At 34.6% G+C, this 10,176-nt stretch overlaps 1 long non-coding RNA gene across 1 annotated transcript; it reads right to left on the reverse strand.

Moving 5' to 3' along the window:
• Positions 1 to 441: 441 nt before the first annotated feature.
• Positions 442 to 6,400, reverse strand: LOC146995577 (uncharacterized). Its single transcript, XR_015043241.1, has 2 exons — positions 6,260 to 6,400; positions 442 to 998 (listed from the first exon to the last, which is right to left on the reverse strand). It is a non-coding gene; the product is annotated as an uncharacterized LOC146995577 (long non-coding RNA).
• Positions 6,401 to 10,176: the final 3,776 nt, after the last annotated feature.

Below are 10,176 nucleotides of genomic sequence, written 5' to 3' on the forward strand. Positions count from 1 at the left end.
AAAAAATGTAGCAAGCTGAATTTAAACTTTATGCTGCATATTCCAATAAATAATACTCTGGTATAATTTGTCCCTTTCATAACAATTAACCAAAAAAAACGTTTATTTCTCATTGTCAGTTCGCCCACCAGCGGCCGAGCGGTAAAGTCGCTGAACACTGGTAGTTCGGTCCGAGGTTCGAATCCCGCGAATGGGCTGACTGCATGGGCGTTTTCGTGGTTTTCCCCATGTGTCACGTGTATATGAGCCAGTTTCCCTTAGAAAGTCCTCCCTCCCCTCAGGCAGATAGCCCTCGAGGCTTTGCCATAATCACACACACACACACACACATTGTCAGTTCAGGTAATGGCATTAAACATTGAACGTTTTCAAGTGTTAAATATTATTATATTTAACACTTGTTATATTGTTAAATGAAAGTAATTAATAATATGCTGTAAAGTATTTTCCACGTAAGCCCTGTTCAACAAAAGCTCCCCTATTACTTTATTATAAGTTTATTTGAGTTAGTATTAGACACTTAGTCAAAGATTACATAAAACTAACTCAGACTCCTTAATATATCAGAAGGAACAGCTTCATAATGTTTAAATGGCTTTGGACTTAAGTGCAGTTGTTTTATGAATGGATGGTTTTGCTCAGTTTCCTGTTCACGACAAGAGCTTTCGTGAAAGTGTTAAAGAAATTGGATTTAGAGCGTGTATGATGATCATTCTATACTTCTAGAACATTTCAAAAAACTTGTCTAGAGATGCATTCTGAAGCATATACGTAAATGTACATTCTTCAAGTGAATTAACAGTTTGAAGATTTCAATGTTAAGCATTTTACACCTTTAAACGTATTTTAAAGGTGTTCCGTAGTAATCTAGTTTTGTCAGCAAATTTTCTTCTTTTTTCGTCTCAATGAAAATCCATGCTACATCCTTTGTTGATTGGAACTGGATCAAACATCTAGTGATCAGCAATTTCATCCCTCGGCTGCCGGTGAGTCTCCCACTGTAATAAAAAAAAGAACTTTTAATTTTCCACGCCCTCCAATAAATCACGAAGCTGCATATTTATCCAACAAATAACAAAAAATATCTGATGTGTACACCACATGAATTTCTTATAGAGAATTTATACGTATTTTGCGCTGCATTTCATTTAAATGTTTTTCCTCTAATTTCATTAGAGATATATTTCTCATCCAATTAATGCAATTCTTGCAAGGCTAAAATACATGAAAACTTCAAAGTACCTTCATTAAAAATTGAAAAATATAGAAAAGTAAAAAACACCACATTCAGTTAAAATACTTTAAAAAAGATTTTTTCCAATTAAAATTAGAGTTTTTAGGCAAAAACAAGCAATTCGGCGGGCGAGGAAGATGGCGAATTTTTCGGTGCACAAAAGTAAAATTTTACGTTTGGTCCTGTACGGGAAAAAGACACCGAAAAGGCAAACACTGACTTAATTCGTTACTCGGCTAAGCTTCAAATGTAAAAAATATGGCTGCTATGGTAAACAAATTAGGCTTAGCCGCTATTATACAACTTTTAAATTGTCGATAATTCTACAAGTATTGCATGCAGATTAACTAAAGGAATAAATACCTTATCCAGATGATAAGAACAACATAACTGAATCATTTTTGAAGCAAAAAAAGGCAGAATTTACCAACATGTAATGATAAAAAAAAAATTGAGCTCACGGAGCCGAGTATTGAAGCTATTTGTTCACAATATACGTACTGCCATATAATGATGACAATTAACAACGCATGACAATGCATTGAAGCATATATATCTCTCGGTAGGCATGATTTATAAAATTCCGGCAAAATCAGGCGTCCAAAGGGGCATTTTTTAATATTTTGTGTGTTACCTTTATTTATTAAATACCATGTTCTTCGCATTTAAACCATGAAATTCAGTTCAAAAGCAATATCGCAAAATAATTTAAAATGAGCATATCTTTAGAAATTCTGACACACGGTCTCGCGCGCTGGTGATAGAAACTTTTACTTTTCTCGCCTTTTACTTGCCATTGCTCGCTTTGAAACCATTGATTTTGTTAATGAAAAATCGTTAACGTGTTACAAAACATTAAATCGATAATAAAACAAATTCGAAATTAGGGCTTTCAGAAGCCCATATTCGGTATAGGATTCCGTTATCACAATGCGAGAAACATACATACATTTATGCAGATTCTTCATTATTTAATTTCTTTAAATATAACATAGGGAGGCAATGTTTGGTGGCAGCTATTTGAAAAGTGATTCGCCGTTTATGGTGAACGACGCGAAATTATTATATATATAATTATCAATTTGTTTATAAATATAACGACATAGCACTGTGTCTCATTTGATATATTTCTATAATATTGTATTACAGTTTTTTAATCGGGAAATGAAACAATGGCCACACATCACATCAGCTTGTTTAACAATTTGAAACTTAATAAATGTATTGCCAAAGGATGGTACGTTCTAGCATCTGCTTAAATTTTATCTGCAATGCACTAAACCAAATTTAAACAAAACCCTAATTTTTAGAAAGAGGAACACTAAGTAAAAATATTACATAAAAAGCAAGCAAAACGAACAAGATGCTTGCAAATTAGGAATTAACACAGAGTTGAAATTTTGCATACTTGCTCTCTCCTTAAAGCTAGCTTATATAATTTAGTGGAGAAATAATAATAATATACGAATACTGCGTTGACCACTTCTTTGCAATACTTTGGATGATATCTGCATTTCTCAGAATATAATACATCAATATAAAAAAATAATAAGTTTTACAAAATGTGAAATCCATAATAAAACAAATTCCACATTGGGATTCCAGATGCCCATTTCGGAGGAGGATTTCGCTATTCAAAATTATATGGCTCTAGTTACCGTTGTTTTATCACAATGCCAGAAACATGCATACATTTATGCAGGTTCTTCATTATTTAATCTCTTTAAATATAATGCAAGGCGATAATATTTGGTGGCAAGAATTTGAAAATTTAAATAACATTTATAATGAATCAACGCAAACTGCCAAAACGAAAATAATAATCCTTCTGGTCAAACTGTCCCCTTTGGACTAAAAATAATAATAATGCTTATTTTAGTTCGGTAAATTTGAACAAATGTGATCCTGATAGCACTCTTAATGCTTAAATAAGCGAATTACAGAGCAAAAGATTGGGCATTAAAAAATGTTTAGCTATATTATTTTAGAATCATTTGACTGTTTACTCTCCTTTGTCATTTGGAATCGTTTATATACTTCATTTGATAAATTTGTGAGAAATATTTTTGACACAAGAATGTTTCTGAAAATATTTCAATCGTTTGCAACATTTACACTGAAAAAGAAGGACATAAAAAATTAAAATTTCATTTTTTAAAAGCAAATTAACATTGTCTGAATTTAATTCAGCATTTTATATTCCGTTTTATCATTCGGAAGCAGGAGTAATAAATTTTTACTTTTAAACAGAAACCAATTATTTATGTACTTATATTCCACTACTATGTTTTATTGAGATATGTATAAATTCCGCACTCCGTTTTACTAAGAAAATGTCCTATGAGGTATTAAGAACGCATGGTAAAATTTTTAGATAACTTTCTTACTTTTATTTAGTTTCTCTCAGTTTCTTTTTTATGACCAAAAGTGAGTAAAATGCTTTTGTTTTGTGAAGAAATGGGGGATATAATCGAAATATATTACTAAAACTGTCCATTTAATGAAATTTAAGACATCATTGGTTTTTGCCAAGCATTACATTTGAGATTTCTCTGCACTGCAAAGACGGGTAAATAAATTAACCTAAAATACATTATCTGAAAAATAAAGCAACATCTTTGGGCAATGTTTGACTAAATACCTTCGTTCATAGTCAGTATCTTCCTTCCTTGTTTCATAACAATGCCAAACAAAATTCATTAGTACTCCCTTTCCTCAATTGATTAGTCATATATGTGTTAACACATTGAAAGTATTTTACCTTCATGCAACATTATCTACGCAACACCTTACAAGCAAGCAATCAAAGAATGCTAGAAAACATCAAATATTTGTGTGAACTTTTGGTTAGCAGTGTATCATACAAGCAAACAAATATTAACTTAATTATGCGTAGTTGAAGAGAGTCTGTGGGAGAGAACAATGCATGGATTATACATTATAGCTGCAAATACTAAGGTTGTCTAATCTTACAACTTATACCTTTAAGACAAATATATACCAACTGGCAAGATCCTTTGTGTAACATAATAGGTGTATAAATTGATTATGACAAAGCACGCGTGGAGACTGTCTGCCTTCTTGGAAGAATTTTTATAGGAAACTACTTAGTATATTCCTTAAAAAGAGGACATATCACGAAAACGCCCATGCCATCCGCCCGTCTGTCTAGAATCGAGTTCAGTGTTCAGTATCATTATTGTTCGGTGTTCAGCATCGTTATTGTTAATTAACCGGTGTTCAGCATCACTATTGTTGGGCTGCTCATAAGTCAATGCAGCTGGATAACACATCAACACGGTTTTCACACCATCTCAAAATAAATTTGAAAGTTTTATTTATTTATTTTTTTTTTTGCAACTAGTTGAATTTCAACTGCAATCAACGTTCCCATGAATTTCAACTGCAATCTACGTTCCCCTGAATACTCTGAAAGAGAGATTAAAAAACCGATTTCCATATCTTGATGATGTAATTCTACTACACATAGCAGTACTTCCTGTAACCTGAAATACTTCTACACTAAATCTTGCGCACAGAAATTTCCTAATTAAATACCAAAGGATCAAGGATTATAAATTTCGAAGCACTTACTCTATTACTACTACTACTACTACTCGAAGCACTTAAGGATCGTTTCACTCCACATCAGATATTCAAAAAGTTAACAGAAAGAGGAAAATAGGCAAGAGCTAAAATTGGGAAAATTAACTGCGAATATTGCACTTTAATGTTGGTCTGCTGCGCTTTACCAACTCAGATGAAGTCAGAGATAACCGATACTTTGACACGTATGTGATTACACTGAGTTCCTAATGTTTAGGTAGTACTTGGGCTGTAACCTCAGAATATCCAACTGTGGGCGTTGTGGTGAGAAGTTCCCTTACTGAGTTCTCGAGCCGAGGGAACTTGAAAACGAGTAAAGAGAAGGGTTGTTGTTGTATTGTAATTATTTTGTGGAAACATTTATGTATAAGAAAGTTTATAAAGGTATAAACAAACAATTACATTCTGAGAGCAAATCTAAATTATTATTAGATTTCAGCAAAATATTTGCATATGAAAAGTCCAACTGGTAACTATAAGGAGTATTTTATTCATTAGCGCAAGCATTTTATTTAGTTGTACACCAAAGAGGTCTGACGAAATATTTCTATACCTTCATTATTCAATTATTGGCACTTGTTCCAGACATAAATAAGATCTAATCAGAAAATAATCAAGCATCTGAATCAATCTCCAATCTTACATCGTCACACACATTCTAAATCATATTTGTGAATTACCTTCCTGAAACCTTTGGCGGTGAAAACGAAACTGAAGAAACAATTCAAACACAAATTAAAGCAGTAGATAGAAGAAAATACATTTTATTCCAGAAATCCACCGCTCTGCCTGAAAGGGGCAGAGCAGTTTGATTAAATCAGATCACTCAACTGTCGGATTATATGTTGGTTATTACAATTTTCAAATACATGAAGCGCAAGAGTACGTGAGAAAACTAGTGACTAACACATTGGTTATAATATTTTTAATCTAAAACTGTGAGTATAATTTTACGTACATAGACCTTATAAGAAATAGACTAACACAAACGGGTTTTCTCCCTCTTCTGAGGCGTTGCCGGCTGTCACCTTCATCACAACCGGAGGAGTAGGGAAGACATGCAGAAATTTAACATTGGTTGCCTATTGCAACGTGTATAATTGTTAAGAAAACGCTGGTTGTAGCGCCTCATTTCCCAAATTAGAAGGTCCATGTTTACATATCGATGGTGTCATCTAATGAAAACCTGTTTCAATGTCAGACGCATTTCATTAAGAAACATAAAGTATTTTTAAAATTTTAAGAACACAGCTTCCGAAGTATTTGGCAGCCCAGCCTGTATAAGCTCCATTCATTTGTTTAAAAGTTAGTAAACGGTCTTTGACACTGTTGAAGGTATTCGTGGTTCATTTTTGTTTACTGTTACAACTTCACTAAATCGAGACGAGCAGATGAATAAAACAGAATTAAAGTTCTTACCTTAATAAAGTGTAATCCAAGCTGCAGAGGTAAGGAACACGATCATTGTATTAGCAAACACAAAATAACATATTTATTAGGTATATGAAGAAAAAAATATCTAGAGATGATTACAAGCGTTGTTTACTGTCCATTGCATAACGCGAGAAGTGAGTCATACAAGGAGAGAATGTTTCTCCTTGTTTTTTGGATCAAGTCCAATCACAGTTAGCGGGTGTGAGGGGGGAGTTGTACAGCCTCATCGCCTCCGTTATGAATTGCTCCACAATCTCCCACTCGATGAGCTGTTCTGTCCAAAGTAAGCCCGATTCCTTTCAATAGAAATTCCAGCTGTTGTCTGGGCAAAGGTTTCGTGAACATGTCTGCATACATCATTTTACTGTTGCAGTGTATTAATTTAACAATTCCTTGATTTTGTAGATCACATACGTAGTGATATTTCACATCGATGTGTTTGGTGTAACTGCTTCCTTTCTCTTTTCGGGAAAGATTTATGCATGATATATTATCCTCGAATACGATGTTAGCTTCCTGTTGGGCGAAACCTAAATCTCCCATCAGTTGTCTAATCCATTGTAGCTCCTGCAATGTTAAGGCTAGAGCGATGTATTCGGCTTCTGTCGAAGATAGGGCGACACAGTTTTGTTTCTTGCTTCCCCATGATACCGTACTGTTTCCTATTTGAAATATATATCCGGATGTGGATTTTCTGTCAGAGGTATCTCCTGCCCAATCAGCGTCACTGTAAGCTCTGATGACTGGTGCACCATTGGATTTTAGATGTAATTTGTAATTAATTGTAGCTCTCAAATATCGTATGATTTTAATGATACCGTTCCAGTTCGATGTTGATGGATTATCTACTTTTCTGCTAAGTATTCCAACAGAATTTGCTATGTCAGGTCTTGATACTGTTCCTAAATATAAAAGTGCTCCCACTGCTTCCCTATACTTCCGATTATCGGGAAAAATGTCATCCTGGTTGTTTTGGTTCTTCGTAAAATTCGTAGTCATGGGTGTATAGCTTAGTTTCTTTGGTGACTCTCCGTCGAATTTTTCGATCATACTATTAATCTTGTTAGCTTGATGAAGTTTAAAGCTTCCGTCTTTTTCTCTTTCGATTTCAATTCCTAGATATGTAGACACTTCTCCAAGATTTCGAATGTCGAAATATTCTTTGAGAATTCGTTCAACTTCTTGAATTGATTCACACTTGTCGCTCGCGACTAATATGTCATCAACGTAAACGATTATGTAAGTTCTTGCGTTTTTCTCGATTAGTGTGAAGGAACATGGATCAGCCTTTCCTTGAACGTATCCTTGTTTGCGCAGGATTTCAGCTATCTTGTGATTCCAGTTTCTGGCTGCTTGTTTTAGTCCGTAGATACTTTTATTCAGTTTACAGACTTTATTTGCTTCTGAAGCAGAGATGTAGCCTTCCGGTTGCTTCATATATATATCTTCTTTCAGATCTCCATATAGAAACGCTGTTTTTACATCGAAGTGATTTACGTGCATTTTCCTTTGAGCTGCTATTGCCAAAATAGTCCTTATTGTTGTATATTTTACGACTGGTGCGAATGTTTCGTCGTAGTCGTGCCCAAAGTTTTGGCAATATCCTTTAGCTACTAAACGAGCTTTATATCTGATAATATTTCCTGAAGCGTCGGATTTTGTTTTAAATGCCCATTTGTTTCCAATTGCTTTCTTTCCTTTTGGAAGATCGACTAGTTCCCATGTTTTGTTCCTCTTCAGTGCTTCCATTTCTTCTTTCGTAGCTTTTAACCATAGTTCCTTTTCTTTGGTAGGAAAAGTTTGAAGTTCTTCCCAGTCTTTAGGAACTTTGATTTCTTCGTTTTTAGCCATGTATGAGAATCTGTTTGGTGGGATTCCTTTAGTCGTTCTGTGGGATCTTCTCGGTAATGGGGGAATTTCTTCTGTTTCAATTACTTCCTCTGTAATAGCATTTGGACATGGTTCTGTCAATTTATTTTTTTTAAAAGGCCATTCTATTTCCTCATGCTGATCATTTAATTGACGAGGCATTTCTTCTTTTTTGTTTTCATCGAATATTACGCTTCTTCTGATCACGACGTTGTTTGCATGTGGCATGTAAATTCTATATCCTTTAGTACGGTCACTATATCCAACAAGAATTCCTTTTTCTGCTCTTTCGTCTAGTTTGCTTCTTTTCTGCTTTGGAACTCGACAATAAGCTGTGCTGCCGAAAACTCTGATATGGCTTAGGTTCGGCTTCTTATTATTCCATAGTTCATACGGTGTTTTTTCAACTGATCTTGATGGTAGCCTGTTTTGTAGATAGGTGGCTGTCATTACGGCTTCACCCCAAAATTCTCTTTTGAGTCCTGAATCGAGTAGCAGGCATCTTGTCATTTCCATTAAGTATCGATTTTTTCTTTCTGCTCTACCGTTCTGTTGCGGTGAATATGCTACGGAGGTTTGATGTTCGATTCCCTCTTCCTTTAGATAGTCTTCAATCTCTTTGCTTGTATATTCTCCTCCATTGTCTGTTCTTAAGACTTTTGGCTTCTTTCCAAATTTGTTCTTCGTCATGGTTACAAATTGTTTTAACTTGGAAATAGCTCATCTTTTGTAGCTAGCAGATAGATCGTTGTGTATCTCGAATGATCGTCGATAAATGTTATGAAGTATTTCTTTCCTCCTAGTGATGTTGTACCGATTGGTCCACAGATATCTGAATGTATCAAGTCTAGAACTGATTTTGCTCTATAGTTGTTTAGCTTGGGATACGGCAATTCAGTCATTTTTCCTCTGATACAGCATTCGCATTCTTTTTCCTTTTTGGCTTCTCCGTCAATTCTTATTCCGGTTGCCAGGTCATCATTCTTTAGCCTCTTGATTGCTTAATAATTTCTATGTCCTATCCTTCTATGCCAAAGATCTATACTATTTTCTCTTCTTTCTGCGGTTGTAATTTTGGCTGTTTTTCTTTGCGATTCAACTACGGTATATAAATTTCCTTCTGCTTTAGCAATTCCTATGGTTTTATTTTTCTTCTTTATTCTGCAAATATCTTCTTCAAATTTAACTGTAAATCCTTTCTTTGTAATTTTTCGTACGGATATCAATCCTCCTTCTAGGTCAGGAACGTACAGAACATCTATGAGTCTCACTTCTATTTCGTTATCTTCGTCGTCTGTACAGTATAAGTATCCTTCTCCTATACCTTCGGACTTCATCTGCGTGCCGTTAGCAATTGTTATCTGCTCAGTTTTGCTTCTATCCAATTTGCTGAAAAAGTTTATGTTATCGGTCATATGACAAGTAGCACCTGAGTCAACTGACCAGTTTGAGTTTTGAGATTTTCTTTCTCTGGTGACTTCGAACGTGTAATTCTCAGTCTTCTCATGATTCTTATTTTCATTTTCATCTTCATGTGTATCCTCGTTTACAGCAACTTTCGTTTTCTGTTTATTTCCATAATTTCCTTTATTCGTTTGCTTTTCATTCTTGAAAAATGAGTTACTTTCGTTTTTATCTTTTTCTTTGTGGTTATTTAAAAATCTGCACTCTTTTTCTAAGTGTCCTATTTTTTTGCAATAATTGCATCTTCGTTGATTTAAATGCTTGAATTTCGTGTTAAAATTCGTTTTGAAGGCGCTTGTTTCTTCTGCTCGCGTTACTTCTTTTCTTCTCAGGCATTCGTCGATGAGTTTTGTTTTTACATATTCCAGCGTTAGTTCTTCTTCTGGGCGTGCTTCTAAAGCTGTAATGAGATTTTCGTAGCTTTTTGGTAAGCCGCTTAGTAAGAGCGCTGCAATGTGACTGTCCTTTATTTCTTCACCGATTCCTCGCAGTTCGTCTACGATTTCGAGCATTTTGTTGACATGTTCTTCGAGTTTGTATTCGTTTTCTGCTTTTAACGTATACAGCTT

Source organism: Stegodyphus dumicola, chromosome 9 (assembly GCF_044657685.1).
Source record: "Stegodyphus dumicola isolate Sdum_Otavi_A_Nest chromosome 9, ASM4465768v1".
Classification (NCBI taxonomy): Eukaryota; Metazoa; Arthropoda; class Arachnida; order Araneae; family Eresidae; genus Stegodyphus; species Stegodyphus dumicola.